Below are 21,553 nucleotides of genomic sequence, written 5' to 3'. Positions count from 1 at the left end.
GTCCCACAGTAAAAATTTAACAGCGGATTAGTAAATACAATGTTAAATGAACAACGAGTGAATAACATTAAATTCGTTCGTTCTTGTTATGAGGCGACGAAATTGCAATGTACAAGTTTAATACGACATGTTGGCTGCAATGTGTCATTTTCACCTTATTCGTATAATACGCCATCTGGTAGATAATGCGACCAAATTAAAATATCACTGATCACATAAATTTGTTACACTACAATAGTTCTTTTTAATTTACCAGGTTAATAATTATGATCTGTCAAAGCTGAAAACATGAATCATGATACAAACTTTTATTTACTTATATCGGTTTGGTAATTTTGATATAAGTCAGTGTATTTGCAATGTCAAGGAAAATCCGAGGGCTGAATTTTTGACAAAATGAAAATAAATAATTATGCATAACATGAAAAAAAAAATGTAAGGATTTGGCGAAACATGGCGGAAACACTCAAAAGTCAAAACAGATTCTTTTATTGATATTGTATATTATTGTCTTTTAAAAGTTGTTGTTTTGACTATTATAACGGCCTGTTATATATTTAACGGACCTCCCCAGCAGGAATTAAAATTTAACACCGTGTTAGGTGATTTGACATGACATTAGGTGGAACGCTCGTGAGCTCTAACAGGCCGTTAACTGATTTAACAAGCCATTATTTATTTAACATTGCTTGATGAAACTGGATCTAATGGCGGCTCTTGATAAGACGCGTTGGCCCAATGTGTAGAACGGGCGTTCGCGCGTTGGCCGTAGGTATTTAGACGTTGGCCGACGCGTCTGCGAGCTTGCCGCGCGGGTCGGAAATGTCGGCGAAAGATCAAAGGACATTTGTCGCAAGCTTTGCGCTCCATCCACACATAGGCCGCGCGATCAGTTCGCCCGGAGTTATAGTTATGATAATTATAATAATATGTAATAATTGTTATATGTAATAATTTAATAAATAATAAGTAGGTAATAAAATAATTACTTATATTATTTTAATATTATAAAATATTATGTAAAAGTGAGTTTATTTCTTTGTTTGTTACGTTTTCTCGCCTTTTATTTATTTATTTCGAGAATACCCTTTAAACTTTTTCTTGTCCACATTTACACAGTAATTATAAGCTGTCAATAAATATACAGCTGCAGCTGTTAGCGACTCAACATCCATTTTGAATCCGTCCGCACATTGGCGCGATCCAAAGCATACTGAACGACCTTTCTATGTGTGGATTACTCACAAACGCCGTTGCAAGCGCACTGCCAACGCGTCTGCAGACGCGTTGGCCAACGCGTTCGCCTATGTCGAGAGCCGCCATAAGGTAACTGATTTTCTTAATGACAGCACACCTTAGGAAAAATAAGCTGACAAACCATAGGCCGCTTCTATAATATAATTAATGGCACTACATTTTTACATACTTAGTGTAATTTAGCTTAAGCTATTATTGTTATTTTCCACCTTTTTGGTAAAAGGTGGCCCCATGCGAGTTTCTTACGCCGGTTCTTCTCGGCGGAGTAGTTCCCGAACCGGTGGTAGGCCTCATGTAGACACGACGTTTTATAAGTGTTAACCTACTTAGAAATAAATATTTTTCATTTCATTTCATTATCTTCAATTTTCGTCATCATCTTTTTATTCAACTTTCGTTTGGCATATTCAATAATTGAAAATCCATCCGCGTTGGAAAGAAAAGTGTCATAGCATCGCGGGCATGCCTCACGTGCGATGTTGACTGCGCTATAACGCATGCCCTTGATGAACAAAAAAAGGCAGTGTGGACAAAGCTATTCTGATATTATGACGTGTGCAACATTTCAGATTTTTTTTATGAAATAAGGGGGCAAACGAGCAAACGGGTCATCTGATGGAAAGCAACTTCCGTCGCCCATGGACACTCGCAGAATCAGAAGAGCTACAGGTGCGTTGCCGGCCTTTTAAGAGGGAATAGGGTAATAGGGGAGGGTAGGGATGGGAAGGTAAGGGAATAGGGGAGGGTAGGGAAGGGAATAGGGTAGGGGATTGGGCCTCCGGTAAACTCGGCGAAACACAGCGCAAGCGCTGTTTCACGCCGGTTTTCTGTGAGAACGTGGTGTTTCTCCGGTCGAGCCGGCTCATTCGTGCCGAAGCATGGCTCTCCCACGTCTAAAATATTCTGCCTGCCTAGAATACGCAAACGAGATATCTCACTCTACATGTTTTCTCGATGTTTGATGGTTTGTCTCTTCATCTCTTCTTCTTCATTGACAAACATTTTTTTTCGCGTAGATCTATCATCGAAATAACACATTTTTATAGAGTTTTGTCGAGATAATGTCGAGATTTTGACATTATAAGACGAGTAGTTTTTAATTATCTCGAGAGTGAGATATCTCGTTGGCGTATGCTAGGCAGGCTGGTCTCTATTTTGGTCGGATTGCTTACCGTTTGTGCTAGTAGCGCCCTTATTGTGTCATTAAATACCATAGGTGCCTCTATTACAGTTAAGATTGTCGCGATAAAAAAAAACTTTGGTAATAAGTAATAACCTATTGGCTATTACTTATGCATCATTACTAGAGCTATTACTCGGTCAAAATATATGTAGACTTGGCTAGTTTTTGAAGGTTGCAACTTGCAGTGTCGTCATCAAAATCAAATCAGTTATTTTGATCGGGCTGTTCATACGTTTTTATACCCTACTAGATGTCCCGCGCTGCTTCGCCCGCGTAAATTAGGAATTTCACAGAAACCGTACACTTTCGAATAAAAATAGATATAAATACTCCTTTCACGTGGTCTACTATATATATGTGCTAAATATTGCTCCAGTAGTTCGTGAGATAAACCCTTTCTAATATTTTCCCCGTTTTTACCACATTTTCCTGAGTTTCTTCGGTCGTATTAGTCTTAGCGTGATAATATAATATAATATAGCCTTACTCGATAAATGAGATATCTAACACTGAAATAAGTTTTTAAATCGGACCTGTAGTTCCTGAGATTAGCGCATTCAAGCAAACATACTCTTCAGATTTATAATATTAAGTATAGATTTTTTTAATCGCTTGACAAACTCGAGCCTCGATCTAAAAGACTATGAAAAGGCTCATAATCATGGGACGATGCATGGTATAATATTATGGTAGTGATGATGATGATGATGAATGTAATTTGCATAGTAGCATATGCTTTCCGTTCTTAAAACAACGCCAAAATTCCCAAACTTGTATCTATAAAGAATCAGGAGTTCTCTCAGCACCTTCCGAACCACGGTATACCAGGTATACCTCGGTGCAAAATCTTACTTGTTGGTAGCATATGCTTAGAATACTTCTCACGAAACCGAAGTCACCACATGTTTCACTATAAATTTTGAGGAGTTCCCTCGATTACTTATGGATCCTTCATCAGATCACCACTTTTGTGAATATAATACCAAATTGGGATGATACCCTATATACCAAAAGAAAATTTTTGAAAATCGGTTAACAAACGGCGGAGTAATCGTTGAACATAAGAAAACGAACATAACACCTCCCCCATTTTGAAAGTCGGTTAAAATTGTAGCCTATGTGTTATTCTGATGTATAAGCTATATTATTGTAAAGTTTCATTAAAATTCGTTCAGTAGTTTTTGCGTGAAAGAGTAACAAACATCCATACATCCACACATCCACACATCCACACATCCATACATCCAAACAAACTTTCGCCTTTATAATATTAGTAGGATTGTCAATATAGTTGGAATAAACTAAGCAGTAGCCGAAATACTAAAAATAAAAGTTTGCATAATGATTATGAAAGTTAAAAGAAGCTCTCTGACCTTTTCACATACTTATAAAGCTTTTAGAGAGAGATTACACAATATTATGACGAATTACAAGGTATCAATATTAGTGGATCTATGAATAATATTGTCATTATATCGGTGGTTGAACTTTATGTTGTGTAATATGGTAATTAATTATGGAAAATAGAAAATTATTATATTACTAAATGTTATCTGCTATTTTGCTGCATAGCAATTAGTTTGTCGTGTGGGAACTGCACATTTTGCTGAATGAAAGTGCCCTCGACTCGAAAGATCTCCATTTCATCAGAATTTGCATTGATAATGTATGGAGGGGGGGGGATTCTTTCTTTTTATCTGTTGATAAAGAGTGGCCAAACACAGCAAAGGATAGAGACGTGTGGAAGGAAAGAGGGGAGGCCTTTGCCCAGCAGTGGGCAAAGGCCTCCCCTCTTTCCTAGATAGATAGATAGATTAGTATGGATGTTATTTTGTAGCTGTGAGCTACCCTAACTGCAGAACTGATATTTCTGTGTCAAAAGCTTTGTTTGCATATTACGAGTACCTTGGTTACAGCTTGTTTGGTGATGTGAAACTGTGTAAAAAGGCTGACTTACCTGAAAAAGAAAAATAAAATAGTTAATTTAGGAGGCACAATTTCTTCTGCTCAAGATTTTGACTCTGGCCGGTTTATATTTTTCCAATCCAGTGACCCAGGTCTGGATTATTGGAATAATGTAAACGGGCCCTGAAATGCCGTAGGAATGCAAAAAAAAGCGCTGGATTGGATAAATGGATTGGAATCATGTGAGCCGGCCTATATCGTTTGAATAAGTACATACGTAAATTATAGTATTATTACAGACATAAGAAAGCTCAAAACTTCTTAGCTATTTTATATGAATTCTTACAAAAACTTTGTAAAATTCACACGCTATATATCTAACATTTTGTTAAAATAAAGCGAGCATATGAAATGCCGGTGGGAGAGTATATTATTATTTATTATACCATGTAGTATATAATTATATAGTATGTTCGGGTTTCGTAACTAGTTTGGAAGTTCACATCGTGAGTTGTCCAGACACAACATCTAAAAATAGTGTGGTACAAGTTGTAGAATGTAGCGATCAAATGTTTGCAATAAAAATTTGTCTGGTGATAAGTTAAAATGTATAAAATAATACAGAAATCCTTTTAACTTCGAAAGTGGAGCGTGAATTACAGACTTTTAAAATAGACGGCTCGTATCATGCGTAGCTTTAAAAGCAAATGGTAAAGATATTTTATTTGATATTTCCTAAATAATTTTATTGATCATCAGCTGCTTTTGTCCAATTTCCTTGATATTTTCACAAATAACAAATTACTGCTATAATTATTGAGTGTTGAGATAACTTCAGTTAGATGACGGTTCCCGATAGTACGATAGTTATAGTAGATAGTAAATATAAGTAAATATATATCATTAGTATTTCAAACTGTCCCAACTTTATTATTTTAAGGGTAAATCAACTTTCATCTTCTGATTTTTTATGTTACTCATATTTCTACCTGCCACTTGTAGAATAAGATCTTCTTTAGCTTATGAATTATAATAATGTCGACCGCAGCTGTTCCAAAAAACATTATTACCAGTCTTTTGTGATTGGTAATTAAATTCGGCACAGCATCATTTAATATTTTTCATTTGTCGCTATCGCTTATATTTTGTACCACACTGCATACGAAATGTGCGGACTGCGGACCATCGGAGTTCGGACAGGGGAAGGTCACTAACCTGTCTAATTCTCACCGGATGTGGTAACTCAATTAAAAAGTCGTTCAGCAGGTGGGCTGGGAGAGTAATGAGAACATGGAAAGAGGTTTTGGGAATAGATAAAAATTATTCGTGAATCGTGATGGAATGTTTAGGAATCATCTGGAATTAATCGTTTAAGATATTAAACAGTCTTTTCCCAGTAAACACTGTTCATTTCCATGGGCTTCTTAGATAGGAACTAGGAAGTAACCATAGCTTTACCATTAACCAAAGCAGTATCTTTTAAATGTATCATGGTAAAGTAGTGGCTCTTCTTCATTTTGTTTGTTGCCATCTGCTTTTTTAAGAATTATATTTAGAAATCCTGTATGGGATAGTGCGGCTACTTAGGAGTTACCATACAATCAGAGCTTCGTCCTATCGACAAGAAGATATATTTCCATAAATTCCCTATCCTCCTATACCTATTTCACAAAACAATTTCGAAAAGAGAGGGAGCATCATAACTTGCAAAGAAAAGGAGAGACGTAGAAAGTAGGTCCCAGATAATGACAATAAGAGTCCAGAAAAAGTAAGACTAAGATCAGAGCTAGGGTTAGATGTCGATGTTGTCAAGATGATCTTGACAACATCGACATCTAACTCTTCTCGCTCTACCATCCTATTTCAGTTTCACAAAACAGTTTCGCAAAGAGAGGGACAGAATCATATCTCGCAGAGGCAAAGGGAGGGAGGATCGAAACAAGAAGCAGTCCCAGCTTTCCGACGCATTCCTTGACGTCAGTACGTCAAGGAATGCGTCGTGGGAGCGTTCCAGTTGGCTGCGCAACTTCGACACGGATGCACGGGTTTCGGGTTAATGTTGGCCTATTTTTGGTTACTATATAATATACTAGCTGTTGCCCGCAACTTCGTCCGCGTCAACAAAGTCGGTCCACAAATATAGTTGTCCGAGAAAAAATTCAAACAAACTTAAATATATCCTCCTTTTCGGAAGTCGGATAAAAAGTAGCCTAAGTTATTCCTTACTACATCAGCTATCTGCCAAAAAAAGTCCCGTCAAAATCGCTCCGGCCATTTCAGAGATTAGCCGGAACAAACAGACAGACAGAGAGACATGCAGACAAAAATTGTAAAAAATGTTGTTTTGGTCAAAAAAATATTGACTTTATCATATTTTTTTCAACTCTTGTCTCTGGGACTCGGCTGTCTATAATAGTATCTAAGATTCAATAAAAAAAACTATAATCCATTTTCAATTTGTCAACTTGTTGTCAAGTGTCAACAGACTTCAACCATAAATAAGAGTTATAATTCGTATGTATAGGTTTGTCACTCAAAAATCTGTCATCTTCTTGAGTGTGCGTATTGTAGTGTGTGTAATGTCTTATTTGTTAAAAAAAATATGTTAAAGCATAATTTCACAATAATATTAGCTCGATGCACTCCTTCACCATATCATAAACTACTAGCTGTTTGACCGGGCTTTGCTCGATATCCGATGAAAATGACATTTTCTAGAATTAATTCCTAGCTAGATCGATTTATCGACCCCGAAACCCCCTATATACTAAATTTCATGAAAATCGTTGGAGCCGATTCCGAGATTCCAATTATATATATATATATATATATATATATATATATATATATATATATATATATATATATACAAGAATTGCTCGTTTAAAGATATAAGATAACTGTGCAAAATTTCATTGACCTACGTTTCCGCATTTTTCGTCAAAAGGGATACAAAGTTTTTGGCTCACGTATTAATATATAGATACTTTAAAAACATCATTAACTCTCCTTCTCGCGAAGTCGGGTAACAACGCAGCTCTTTCCTCATATAAATTATTCACTTCAAAATTCGTATGTTATTCTAACTGCTCTAAGTTCAAGTTCAGTTAATGGTGTTAAAACAGACATACAGCTGTGTAGACAGTAGATATAATTATGAAGCTAACTGCCAACAGCTTTCCGCTCTGTTTTCTTTCAAAACAACACTAATCTCTAAAGGATCTACTACAGCGATCCTTTCCACAGAAGCAAAAACATGTTTAAACTTTAATCATGTTTTTGCTTCTTCTTAAAATAATTTATATCAGTCGTAGTTTGATAAAATATAGATATGAAACTTAAGTCCAAAAATATTTTGTTTAGGTATGTAGTTATTCACCTGATGGAAAGCAACTCCTGTCGCCCATGGACACTCACAGCATCAGGAGAGCTGCAGGTGAGTTTCCGGCCTTTTAAGAAGAAATAGGGTAATAGGGGAGGGTAGGGATGGGAAGGAAAGGGAATAGGGTAGGGAAGGGAAGGGAATAGGGTAGGGGATTGGGCCTCCGGTAAACTCACTCACTCGGCGAAACACAGCGCAAGCTGTTTCACGCCGTTTTCTGTGAGAACGTGGTATTTCTCCGGTCGAGCCGGCCCATTCGTGCCGAAGCATGGCACTCCCACGTATAATCTATTTCCTTTGAAATAGAAGTAAATATCATATAGCCGGTGGCTGTTCGCTGTCGCCGGTCCGTCAATAAGTGCTATAAAGGAGTGAGCATACTGAGACGGGCCGTACCGGGGCTCAGCGTGCCGGGTTCATCGCAAAAATCCGCCTCCATACAATTTGTATGGAAGCGGAAATCCGCTGCGCCCCGACACAGTGTGCGATACGCGCATCCGCTTCCATACAATTTTTTTTTAAATTAAATAAGGGGGCAAACGAGCAAACGGGTCACCTGATGGTAAGCAACTACCGTCGCCCATGGACACTCGCAACATCAGAAGAGCTGCAGGTGCGTTGCCGGCCTTTTAAGAGGGAATACGCTCTTTTCTTGAAGGTTTGTATGGAGGCGGATTTTTGCGATGAGCCCCGGCACGCTGAGCCCCGGCACGGCCCGTCTCAGTGTGCTCACTCTTTAATAACTCACCGGGAAGCCATCGCGACGTGGCCAGTGGCATTACCATGGTAACGTACTAACGTCCAAGCAACGTCTGCAGGCGCCTCTACGTCGCCGTAAAGCGGTGTTTTTCTTAAAGCTACGTTTAAAAACAGCGATTTGCAGCGACGCCTTCTGACGCTCGGGAAATACGACCGCTGCCGAAAAATTACGAATATTTCTATGCGCATTATCACTTTGGGAGCATTGTACATTTTTAGTAAAATTAAATGCCCAAAAATGTCACTGAAAAAAATTTAAGAGCTAATTTTATAAAGGAAATACAATTTCCTGAAGTTGTACACATTTCATCGACCACAACGAATACCAACCAAGGACTTATTTAAATTTGGAATCCTTAAACGGACAAAATTAGATTGGTTATTTCGAGTACTCATTCATCTTAGCTCCCCATTCAAAATTAAGTCTTATCAACCGGATATAAGGTTAATTTCAACGTGTGCGTGTAAATATGATTCCTCAGTCTATTTCTGAGGAAGACAGCTTCTTAATTATTATGTGTATTTGTTCCTAAGTGCTTTTCAAAAGCGCCTAAAATAGAATTTCCCGCCCTTGACGTGTGCCTTTCACCGATTTGGAAATGGAATCCATCGGCAGAAGATCCCGCGGAGAGGATTCGAATTTTAAATAAGTTTTGTAATGACAGTTGCCAGTGTCAAATAACTTTTATAAATCACAATGAAAAGAAATACTTAGGAATAATTTAGCCACTTTAGCGCAACGAACAAAAAGACATTTAATATTAATTGTAATTCGTAGGTAAGTTTCAGATTACTATTTACTTAATCTGTTGATTATTTTATCGCAATTTGGATTTTTGGGTTATGTCTTACTTGACATTATTTTGTGAAATTGTGCTGATATTTGTTACGTTAGTATAGTCTGTCAAAAAAGTGAAGAAATTATAAAGTGGCAACATCGTAGTGTCATCCCTTTTTTCTTAAATTGATTTTACTATAAAATTTCTTTCTTTCTACTAAGAAACCTATTCCAAACTAATTTCGGCTTAACTTTTTCCTATGATAAAGAATGTTATTTTTTATAATTTACTCTAAAATACACTTAAAAGTTTCTTCACAGAACCCCAACCAACAATACCTGAAGCGTGAAAGGATAACTTACGACACTCGGCCTCCATTTCCATGAATATGTAAACACCATCAAATTACCTATGGCGGTGAACTGATATGCAAATGTATTACACAACGCACATAAAATTACGATAGAAAGCAGTTTAGTAGAATTTAAATTTAGAATTTTAGCCCTCTATCTGTAAAATACGTTCTTTATTTAAAACGCTTTTTTTATTTTAAATTATCTAAGACACACACTAAATTAATCCATTAAACTAGGTACTTAATACTGAAGATGAAAGGCCTTCCATTGTATATACCTGTAAAAACCACTAACTTACTGCCAACCTAGTATGTAGGTACCTACTTACTAAATTTTCATTCCATTTCCTTTACGAAATGAATACTTGAATACTAATATTATAAATGCGAAAGTGTGTCTGTCTGTCTGTCTATCTGTCTGTCTGTCTGTCTGTTACCTCTTCACGCTCAAACCGCTGAATCGATTTTGCTGAAATTTGGTATGGAGATACTTTGAGTAACGGGAAAGGACATAGAATAGTTTTAATCCCAGAAAAATGTACGGTTCCCGCGCGATATACGAGTTTTGGTGCAACGGATCTGCGGGCGTCGTCTAGTACGATATAAAGTTTATGATGAGTTCTTGTAAGAAGTTAGCTGGTAGATTCGGAGAAATCGAATAAAATACTGCTAGAGTAGCAGTAGATTATATTATAATCTACCAGCTAAATTATATACTTTACTGTAACCACAGATTAGTATTAAATAGTTACTTTACTTCGTTTAAATGTGACAACCATAGAAAACGACCAAATAATTTGACCGTACATAACAGCAAATAATAATTGGGTCGTCTCCACGTAGGAATATAGTGGATAACCAAGATAGCGAAGTCTATAGCATGCCATACAATCGTGATCTCTCGTATTGGTCCATTCAACATGTAAAGGTCTTATAACAATTAATTCTATGATTATGGCAGCCATAATCCTTCAAGGATCGCCCCAATGGTTTTAATCACCCTTCGTTTAATTAATAAAACCTACGTGAGTACCAAACGTGGTTCAAGGTAAACCCATTGTGGTTTAATAGTAACAAAATATTCAGCAAGGTTGCTCTTTTGTAACCTAACCCACGAGACCAAGAATTTTATTGTATACATCATTTATATTTTTAATTAAGAATATTACGCAAAGAACGGAGCAGAAGGCGCTACTAGAACTTACAGTAAAATAATAATCCTACCAAAATCAGAACATCCATCGTGGCGACGCATATTGTTACGTCTCATTTTAGGTGTGACGGACCCTTAATTTTCACATTATTGTTGAAGAACAAAATATGAGCTTACAAATCACCTGTAGTGCTAGCACGGCGACCAGCGGAAATGCGAAAGTATGGACAAACTGTGGAAATAAACTTAAGGTGCCGTTCCGATCTTTTTTCGTTCCGAAAAATTCAATTAAAATACCACTTTATGACAGACTATAGTCACAAACTGTGGAGATAAACTAAGGTGCCGTTCCGATCTTTTTTAGTTCCGAATAATTCAATTAAAAAGCCACTTTATGACAGACTATAGTTCTAAAAATTCAAATAATATCCTACATTATCATATATACTATAGTGTGTCATAAAGTGGCATTTTAATTGAATTTTTCGGAACGAAAAAAGATCGGAACGGCACCTTAGGTTTATTTCCACAGTTTGTCCATACTTTCGCATTTCCGCTGGTCGCCGTGCTAACACTACTGATCCATGGGCGGCTATCGAGCATGTTACAGCTTGAGAAGTTATAGGTCCGTTCTAAAATACCGTTATTATTCAATATTAATGCCTAATCAGATCTCCATAAACTCTTATTCCGATTTATAGAGGAAGTAATCTATATAATAATATTATTATGTATTAATTAGTTTTTAGTTTATAAGATAAGTGCTTGTATGTCAATAATAACAGCACTTTAACCGTTATACTGCATCCGTTTATATATGAGAATTAACCAATATACACTGACCTGTTATCACATACTAAACGCGTACGTAGGCAGCTCAAATTATGGTGTTCGTTTGTATGCTTGAAAAGTGAAAACATAATCCAACATACGACGATCTGTCATCGCATACTAATTGCTTACACATACGGCTTAAATTATACTGGTTATCCAACATAGACTAAGCTCCCTGCTCATACTAATTGCTCGTATCGAGAGTTCAAGTAACATTGGTAAGGAGGTTCTGTACTAGTAAGCAAATATATTTTGACCTGTCTGCAAATGCTCCTAGCTTAAGAGGTATAAAGAAATACTGGAAAGCTGTCAGCTGACTAAATACTGCTGGTAAAAAGTTATGACAAACTAATGTTAGGAAAACCTAGTACTTAAGTCTAAGTAACTGTCATGGAGTTATAGATTCGCAGTTAAAGTTCACTTATGAGTTAACTGTATAAGTAATATAGTTTTCAATCACACGTGTAAGTCGTAACGGCTTATTCCTACATGAATTTCTTTTTATCATTGGAATCGTAAATTTTTCGCAATAAACGCTATCCTTTGCCATTTTTCCAGGTGTTAAAAGCATATTCATGCCTTATCAAAATCCGTTCAGCGGTTTATGCGTCAAAATCTAACAGACAGACAGAATATACATATACGTGCGCAATAAAAATATTACTAGATGTAGCCCGCAACTTCGTTTATATGCTGAAATTCAATTATCGCGCGGAAAACATACATTTTCCGGGGTGCTTATGCTATGTCTTTTCCCGGGCAAACAGACACACAAGCAATCTATATACTTATAATAAAATCGTAGAGGTAAAATTTTTGTACATTGAAAATAAACTTGAAAAAACGAGTCAGGGGCATATTAGAAGAGTAGTAGAATACATTTTAACTGTTTTTGAAATTTTTGTTTATCTGTCTATTTGTCTGTTTGTCTGTTTGTCTGTTTGTACAGGCTAATCTCTGAATCCGCTGGACTGATTTCAATGAAATTTGGCATGATGATACCTTACATCCCTGGTCAACATCTTAGATACTTTTTTTTTAACCGACTTTAAAAAAAGGAGGAGTTAATGTTTACTTTGCTGTTTGTGGTCAGATTTTCAAAATTCTTTTTTTGTTGTATAGATTGCCAGAATTTGGTACCATGTTTACAATAAAATCGGCCAAGTGCGAGTCGGACTCACGCACGAAAGGTTCCGTACGGTTATAGAGAAAAAATAGGCCAAAAGTTGTGTTTTTGTATGGGAGCCCCCCTTAAATTTTAATTATATTCCAATTTTATTATTAATTATTAAATAACACATATATTTAAGGATTCTGTGAAAATTTCAACTGCCTGCCTGTTGTAATTATTGGTATCGAGCAAAAAAGGGTAAAAAAAATCATGTTTGTTGTATGGGAGCCCCCCTTAAATATTGATTTTATTTTGTTTTCAGTATTTGTTATTATAGCGGCAACAGATATACATAATCTGTAAAAAATTCAGAACTCTAGCTATAACGGTTCTTAAGATACAGCCTGGAGATAGACAGAAGGACAGACAACGAAGTCAGTTTATTTATAACCGTAAGGATAATAACAAAATTAATATTACCTGTTACTGGGCAGTTTGAGTACATAATATTACATAATCCATAATCCGAGTACATAAACACAAAAGATATAACATTTTGTTAGTTTCTTATTTCATAAGATTTACGTAAACATTTAAAATAATTCAGGCCTGAATTAATTAGTATTTTTTTATAATTTCGCTTACAGTAAATTAATACATGGTAATAAAGTTAAGGAAAAATTGCTCCTACTAGTAAAATTGCATGTATGACCATAAAATCCTAATTTTGGCGGACTTTGGCGGACAGAAATTTTGCGTCTTTTTGTTTTTGTACCAGAGGCTTTTATTTTTATTTTTTGCGAATATCGTTGTATTATAATATATTATATTTAAGGCATTTTTTTACGATACATTAGGCGATTTAAGCAGTTTCTTAAAACTTAAAAAAAAAACTCGGTGTGTATACGAAGCTTAAACCATGAAATTTTAATACTTACCAAAATATGTATTTTGAGTATACTCGCTCATCTTAGTTTAATTTTATCTCCTGGTGATAAGTACTAATAGTAGTTATTTTTCGTTTAAAACCAGATCAAAATATTTTTATTTTGATTGTTGTAGTATTATTAAAGTTATTAAATACTTAAAAATGTTACAAACCTACATCTTGAACTATACTCTACGTACATTTAAAACAAAACAAAATTAATTATTACACAATATAAACTACGCATACTTTATGTTTTAACATTGCAATGAAATTACGAAAAGCTAAAAAAGGCAGCTATAAGTAGACCATTTTCCTTGTGTTATTTTGTTCAATTCAATTAAAACTTTACAAATAACCCTTGCCCTTGAAACATAATTTATTATTTTGTTATAATATATATATTTTTAAAGTAATTAGTTCATGAATATGTATTTAGTTCTAGCCTTTAACAGAACAAAGACGTATGCGAGTGATGTATGTATGTATGTGTCGATTGTTCGTTTTTTGTGCTCACTCATTCGGATAATTTGTGTGAATTAGTGTTGTGAATACTAAACAAAACAATAAATAATACCTAATCTGATTGTTTCTATATTGCTTTTATCATCATCATCATCATCACCGTCGTCGATGTTTTTATAAATAAAAAGCTTTTATCACGATTATTATTGCCATTATCACCATCATAATCATTGTCGTCATATTGTGGGGTGAGCAATAGAATGTGGTATTTGAGGACGATTATTTTATTTTGATCTTATGTTTTTAAAAATCCGTCAGATTTTGTAAATCGTTGTTTATAGTACCTTCTTATCCACTGAATGCATTTAGTACATAATATATTCCTTATACCAGACCAGGCTGTATCCTGAATGTTTTAATAATTACCATGAACTTTGAAAATAAGGTAAGTAACAACTTAATTTATTGAAGGGCATGGTTAGGGTCATTATAGGTCAGGGAACATTGTTTAAAGTTGGCAAGTCAGCTTTTATGTATCAAGGCTATAGGGCTCAGGGCATGACCGAAATAACAAAAAACTCGTTTCGATGCGGTCTGGAGTCTCCACTGCTGATTTAGGTCCAAGTCCTTTCTCGACCATTCGTTGTAAAGTATTTGTAACTGATTATCTGGATGCTCGCAAAGCATTTGCTAGGATTCAGATGGATTTAGAGAATTAGCTTAGTGATCTTGCATTGCTTAAAAATATAAATAGAAATATTGTTTTTTTTTTAACATACACAAAGTGTTTTAAACAAAACAAACGCAATGCTTTTCCTGTTATTTATTAGTAGTTGTAGATAAAAATATTTTACTTAAATCATAATCTTGATTGTGGACTAAAATAAAATTATTATGCCTACTAGGAAATATCCCCGTCCTTACCGTTTCATATAAAACAAAACGATTTCCATGCGATACAAATCCTTGGAAAGCACAACACCAACGACCGTTACGAAACTTTTACTTTACAGATGCACCCGGACGCGGTTTTGGGGGCGTAAAAATGACGTATAAACTTTTTTTTAAATGGCCGACGAGCAGGCAAAACGTCGCGCTCCGGTGGCGCGCGAACACAAACTAATAAGGTAAATTCATGGCTGTATATTGCACGTAGGGCTCGGAAATGCACAGATTTCTTATGGGCATTAAGGTCGGTAACCTAAGGGACAATGTGGCTTAGCCATAGCTGTCAAGATGAACCTGTTTTGACATAATGCCATTTATTTTTAGATGTATATATTGATGACGATGGTAAATACTAATGATCGTGATTCCGTTTTATTTGAAAGTTGTAACAGTTACCAGGAAAATATATTGGAAATATGTTAGGCTTTATAATTAAGAGGATTCCACACCGCCCTTTTTTCCATACAAACGTTGTCCCCTGTTTCCTCCCTGGATAATGCTAGTAGAGTTATAATTTTTTTCCTAAATATCTACGGCCACTAATACAATGTCCCTATGTTTTCTTTTTTTTCATAATTTAATTATTAAATAAGATATGAACGTTCAAAAACCCAAAAAAAGGCCAGATTTTCCACTGTGTTCAAACGTCCAGAAAACAGATTTGGCTAGATTATACAAAAAAAGCAAAACATAGGAACACAGCTCAAGCCTTTTTTTAATCTTTAATGAAAAAAGTACTTAAATCGGTTAAGTTTTGGAGAAGGAATCAGGGGACAACGAATCGTTTATTTTCTGGATTTTCTGCAGTTGTCTCTATCGCGTTCTGCGGTATAGGCTTGAGGTAAGGGAGACAGCTATAGATATTACACGTACTTTTTTTTCATTTCTCTAGCCCCTGTTGTATCCTCTTAAATCAATAACTATAACGTATATAATAATTTGTTATTGTTAGTTATAATTAATTATGACAAGGATGAGGATTAAGCGACTAATGTCCAGTATCTTTTTCTTTAGAGTAAAGTGTTTCTTTTCACAAGCGTGCTTTAATACTTAACTATTTGATGTAAGCCAATCAAAATTGCTATAGAATAGATAAACTTCTTTCAAAAATCTTACAGACCGCCTACAAATAGTGTAAGTGTGAACCCGTGTATTCTACAAAATCGGCAGCACGATTCTCCAATTTATTACAATCAAATCTAGATTCTAAGGTTCAGACTTACACACAATACAACGGTACCGAATCCGGTTACATATAGCATATAGAACTGTTAATGTGCAAATTATATTCTAGGTCACCGCCGAAGGCCGCTATTGACTGAATTGTACATTCCTTTCATTTTTCCACGGAGTTGACAATATTACTCACTTTATTCATACAAAGTAAAGGAAATAAATCAAGGCCGTCGATTGTCACCATTAAAAATGCCTACACCTATTAAATTATGAAATATGTTTTATACCTCTAAGGTGTACTTGGGGAATCGAGACAGTAGCGGTCGTTGACTCCCTGTAAAAAACTAATCATTTTCTATATAAACCGCGATTGACAATGAAGTGTAAGATGTTCTTAGTCTAAGGGCGATATCGTACTTTGCATACTCGATGTGAACTGAATATCAAGCATATCACTTCGAACTCATAAAAAGTTGAAGATACGTGGGAGAGCCATGCTTCGGCACGAATGGGCCGGCTCGACCGGATAAATACCACGTTCTCACAGAAAACCAGCGTGAAACAGCGCTTGCGCTGTGTTTCGCAGAGTGAGTGAGTTTACCGGAGGCCCAATCCCCTAACCCCTACCCTATTCCCTTCCCTACCCTCAACTATTCCCTTCCCTTCCTTTCCCTACCCTCCCCTATTCCCTCTTAAAAGGCCGGCAACGCACTTGCAGCTCTTCTGATGCTGCGAGTGTCCATGGGCGACGGAAGTTGCTTTCCATCAGGTGACCCGTTTGCTCGTTTGCTCCCTTATTTCATAAAAAAAAAGATTATCATTCTAAGAGTTGCCAAGAGGTTTTCGGATGAATCTGTAATAATCTGTGTCTTTATAAGAGGTCAATTTTATTCTTAAATATTCTAAATACAGTGCGAGTATTTTTCATTTAGCGCCTAGACTAAAAAGGTCAATGACTGCTACCGCCTTGTTTCGCCGAGTACAGTTTAGTTACTACATGAAAATCCCAACTTCGTAGTGCCAAAATATGTTTATCGGGATATTATTTTTCAGAAATAAGAAGAGTATTTTTTTTCGATAACTCAAAATATTTCAATACCAAATTTTGTTAAAATTGGTTAATATTAGTTAGAAGAGATAACAGACTGACAAACAGACAGGTAGGCAGTAAAATAGACCCGCGTACTCATTTATAATATTAGTGTGACTTTTATTATAAGCCATTAATAATTGGAATAGTATGCAGACTACGTATGCAGATAATGTCTGCTAAAATATTCTAATGGCAAAGTATTTATATTAAATAAAAATAATTAAATTATGCAATATTATTTTCATTCGTCATTAAAATACGCAAAACATACTAAATAATAGTTAGTTACTATTCAATTAGGCAAATCTTTAGGAACGGTCGTAAAAATATCCAAATCATGGTCATCCTACTGGAATTATTTAATTAAACAAATGCATTGGACTGTCCATAAAAATGTCTAAATCATGGTCATCCTACTGAAACTACGCTCTCAGCTTGCGAAGACAGTTGCTTCGAATGTTGTACCGTTATTTTGGACTTTATCCAAAGTCTTGCCTATAGGTTCAAGCCCTGTTCAAGTCCTTCAATGAATGATTTGGACGGTTGCCAAAACTAGTTAGTACTGTAAACTGTCCCTAGGAAGTTTCTATAAACCTATTTTTAGCGGTCGTTAAATATGTAAAATTTTAAGAGGATACCACAGCGGCTAGAGAAATGAAAAAAAAGTACGTGTAATATCTATAGCTGTCTCCCTTACCTCAAGCCTATACCGCAGAACGCGATAGAGACAACTGCAGAAAATCCAGAAAATCAACGATTCGTTGTCCCCTGATTCCTTCTCCAAAACTTAACCGATTTAAGTACTTTTTTCATTAAAGATTAAAAAAAGGCTTGAGCTGTGTTCCTATGTTTTGCTTTTTTTGTATAATCTATCCAAATCTGTTTTCTGGACGTTTGAACACAGTGGAAAATCTGACCATTTTTTTGGGTTTTTGAACGTTCATATCTTATTTAATAATTAAATTATGAAAAAAAAGAAAACATAGGGACATTGTATTAGTGGCCGTAGATATTCAGGAAAAAAATTATAACTCTACTAGCATTATCCAGGGAGGAAACAGGGGACAACGTTTGTATGGAAAAAATGGCGGTGTGGAATCCTCTTAATAATAATAATAATACACCATTTATTCAACATAAAATTTATAGAACACCACAATTTATTTATTTATTTAAGTCAGGTATCTTGGCCCGTAAAATAAAGCACACAATATACATTTTGGCTTATTGGTTGAGCAACTGCCTCGCGAGGCTGCTCGCTTGATCAGTACTCGGCTAAATTGGTGTATGTCCGTCAACTGCCTAGGCCCTAGGAATTAATTTCCACGATGGTACAATCATCATCAGCTTGCTCACTACTTATTAAGAGATTTAAAAATGTTTACTTAGGTTCACTTTAGGTAAAGCCATTTTAAAACAAAATATCCTTGAATGAATCAAGACACCGCAGTAACCACACGGTTGCATAATTCGTGGAAAGTTGACTTTTGCGTATAGGTACTAAAATTATTTTGTACTAAATGAAAATATGAGCCATAATATTATGTAGATACAAAAATAACATTAATAACATTAAATTATGTCTTAAATTAAAAATATGATTTTCTAAGAAGGGTTCAGAACAACACTTTTTTAAGAAATATTTATGTGGTGAAGTATCGAACTTAATAAATTATTATTTCTTTGACCTATGTCGAGAGTAAAATTAAATGTAGGGTAGAGTTAAATGTAGAGTCAAGACACAAAATTATGTTCAAAACGAAATGCCAGTCCGCGAGATCTCTATTAACATAAGATTTTTATACAAACAGGGCTCAGATGACTCTGGTCATTGTCCGTAAAAATTAAATCGTATTAACTTAGACATGGTTGTGTAAGAGTTTTCTAGTAACCTTTCAACTTTACCTCGCTCTTATTCCTTAGTGTTTAAAGTTGAAAGTAGCGTGTTGTGTCAAGCAATTAGCCAAGCAGCTGACAAAGAAGATGCCATTATGAGATTTATCACAAAACTTTCACTTAATCCATTAATGTAATTTAATTTTAGTGTTTTTTAAAGTGGACCGTTTGTTGGTAGAGTCGCAGTAGAGCTTGCTACAGGTTGGAGTTTTTTAAACTGTCAGTCGCGAATCCCCGGGGGTTCACGAAATAATTTTTCATACCAGGAGGTCGCATCTTAAAAAACCGGCCAAGTGCGAGTTGGACTCGCCCATGAAGGGTTCCGCAGCAGCAATAAGGTTTATTTCGATGGAATTAAAAGGTTTTTGGTTTATTTTTATATTTCAGTTGATTTAATGAAAGTTAAATTAAAGTTTACCTTTTTTGACGTTGAAAAAAAAAACACTTGCTAGATCTCGTTCAAACCAATTTTCGTTGGTAGTTTTTATAGTAGTGTACGTCATATATATTTTATAAAATTATCATGCCCCTACTTTAGAAGTTAGAGGGGGGGGGGGGGGGACACACATTTTACCACTTTGGAAGAGACTCGTAAACTATTCAGGTTATCAGGTTATAAAAAAATGATAATATGATTTTTGAAGACCTATCCATAGATACCACGCATAGGTTGGATGAAAAAAATTTTTTTTTGTTTCAGTTGTACCTATGGGGACACCTAACATTTTTAATATTTTTTCCATTTTTGTATCAAAATCTTAATGCGGTTCACAGACTACATCTACTTACCAAGTTCCAATAGTATAGCTCTTATAGTTTCGGAGAAAATTGGCTGTGACATACGGACGGACAGACAGACAGACAGACAGACAGACAGACAGACAGACAGACAGACAGACATGACGAATCTATAAGGGTTCCGTTTTTGCCATTTGGCTACGGAACCCTAAAAAGGTTGAAGAACACTACCATATATTATAGGGCTTCTCTCCACGCTGAGCTACGATAGATCATCATGATTGTAAAGCTGTCTATAGCTGATAGCATGCACAGTCTACGCCGAACATGGCCCACGGATAGTCACGAATATGACCCTATACATATTCTTAATCACTTAATTTATTAGCCTATTGGCAAACGTGGATAGGCCGCATAAGAATTAGACGGTACATCACAGATTGAAAATTAGCTTTTGAACGAAGCTTCGTCATCTATATATTATATATCAGGAGTTTCCAAACTTATTTTGTCTACTGCCCACTTTAGTGAATAAATTATTTCCAACAAGTTCCCCCTACCCCCTTTTTACTTTTACTAAAACCCACAAAAGTTAATATGATATCAGGTTCCCATTTACTCAACATAACAGTCGCAAGCCGCCACGTTTTGTAACATCTAAAAGACCTTCTAGCTAAATGAAGTTACAAATCACCCCCCAAGTCACTACACGACGCCCCCATTTTTTCTGGGTCCCACACCGCCCCCCTGTAGGCCTAAAGCGCCCACAAGGGGGCGTTATCGCCCACTTTGGGAATGGCTGATCTATATTATGAGCGTAAACTACTGCATTACAGAAATTCCTTTCAATTGTTTCGGATTTTATATGAAATAGTAACAAACTTTCATTTAGTCATCTTCTTAAACTTCTTCGTCATCTTCTTCTTTCAGATTCATGCTAAAAATAGAGAGTTCTATAATACTTTACAGTTTACTGAATTTAACACTATACTTTACTTAAACGCAATTTAAATTGTCTGAGATTTAAGCTCCGATATCTAGGGCAGTTCACTTGATAGCCTTGTTAATACTTCGCCTTTTACATTCGACTTTATATCCTGTAGATTTTATACTTGTAGACGACGGACGGAAATGTGGAAATGGTTTTGCAACATCCGTAGTGCATGCATCTGTTTATTTAAGGTTCATTTTCTTCCTCAAATTAAGATAAAGTATGATAATATTATGTTCTATGGATGAAGACCCGTACTTAGGAATCTTTAGTAGTCATTTTATGTTAGAGCCCATATGACCCTAACTTGACTACATACTTTAACCTAGATCTCAAAATCTGTAAGGTCTAGAAAACTGATTTTTTGACACAAGTAACTTCAGTTCATATAGATTAAATGCTCAAGACGATTACTCAAAAAATACTCGATAGTTTCTTTTTTACAAAAAACCTTGTTTTAGACACATTTTTGCTTGGATCTTCGAAGTTTGCTGTCTTTTCTTCAATATTTTTTAATATCTAAAAAGCTATTGATAAAACCTAAATTTGCTCAAAACACTTTTTTCATAATCATTATAGTTCGTTTTTTATTCAAGTAAA

The 21,553-nt window shown here is 35.5% G+C and overlaps 1 protein-coding gene across 3 annotated transcripts in view; it reads right to left on the bottom strand.

Moving 5' to 3' along the window:
* The window catches only part of LOC121733867, a 100,288-nt gene that overhangs the window by 59,297 nt on the left and 19,438 nt on the right, over positions 1 to 21,553 (bottom strand). Inside the window, exon 1 of one of the 3 annotated variants that reach the window (XM_042124258.1) lies at positions 15,036 to 15,212. The exons of the other annotated variants lie outside the window; for them this stretch is intronic. The gene's annotated coding sequence lies outside the window, so the exon portion shown is untranslated. Of the gene's footprint in view, positions 1 to 15,035; positions 15,213 to 21,553 lie in introns of those variants that run through there. 3 annotated transcript variants of the gene reach the window in all.

Source organism: Aricia agestis, chromosome 14 (assembly GCF_905147365.1).
Source record: "Aricia agestis chromosome 14, ilAriAges1.1, whole genome shotgun sequence".
Classification (NCBI taxonomy): domain Eukaryota; kingdom Metazoa; phylum Arthropoda; class Insecta; order Lepidoptera; family Lycaenidae; genus Aricia; species Aricia agestis.
This window is presented reverse-complemented; position numbering and strand designations above follow the sequence as displayed.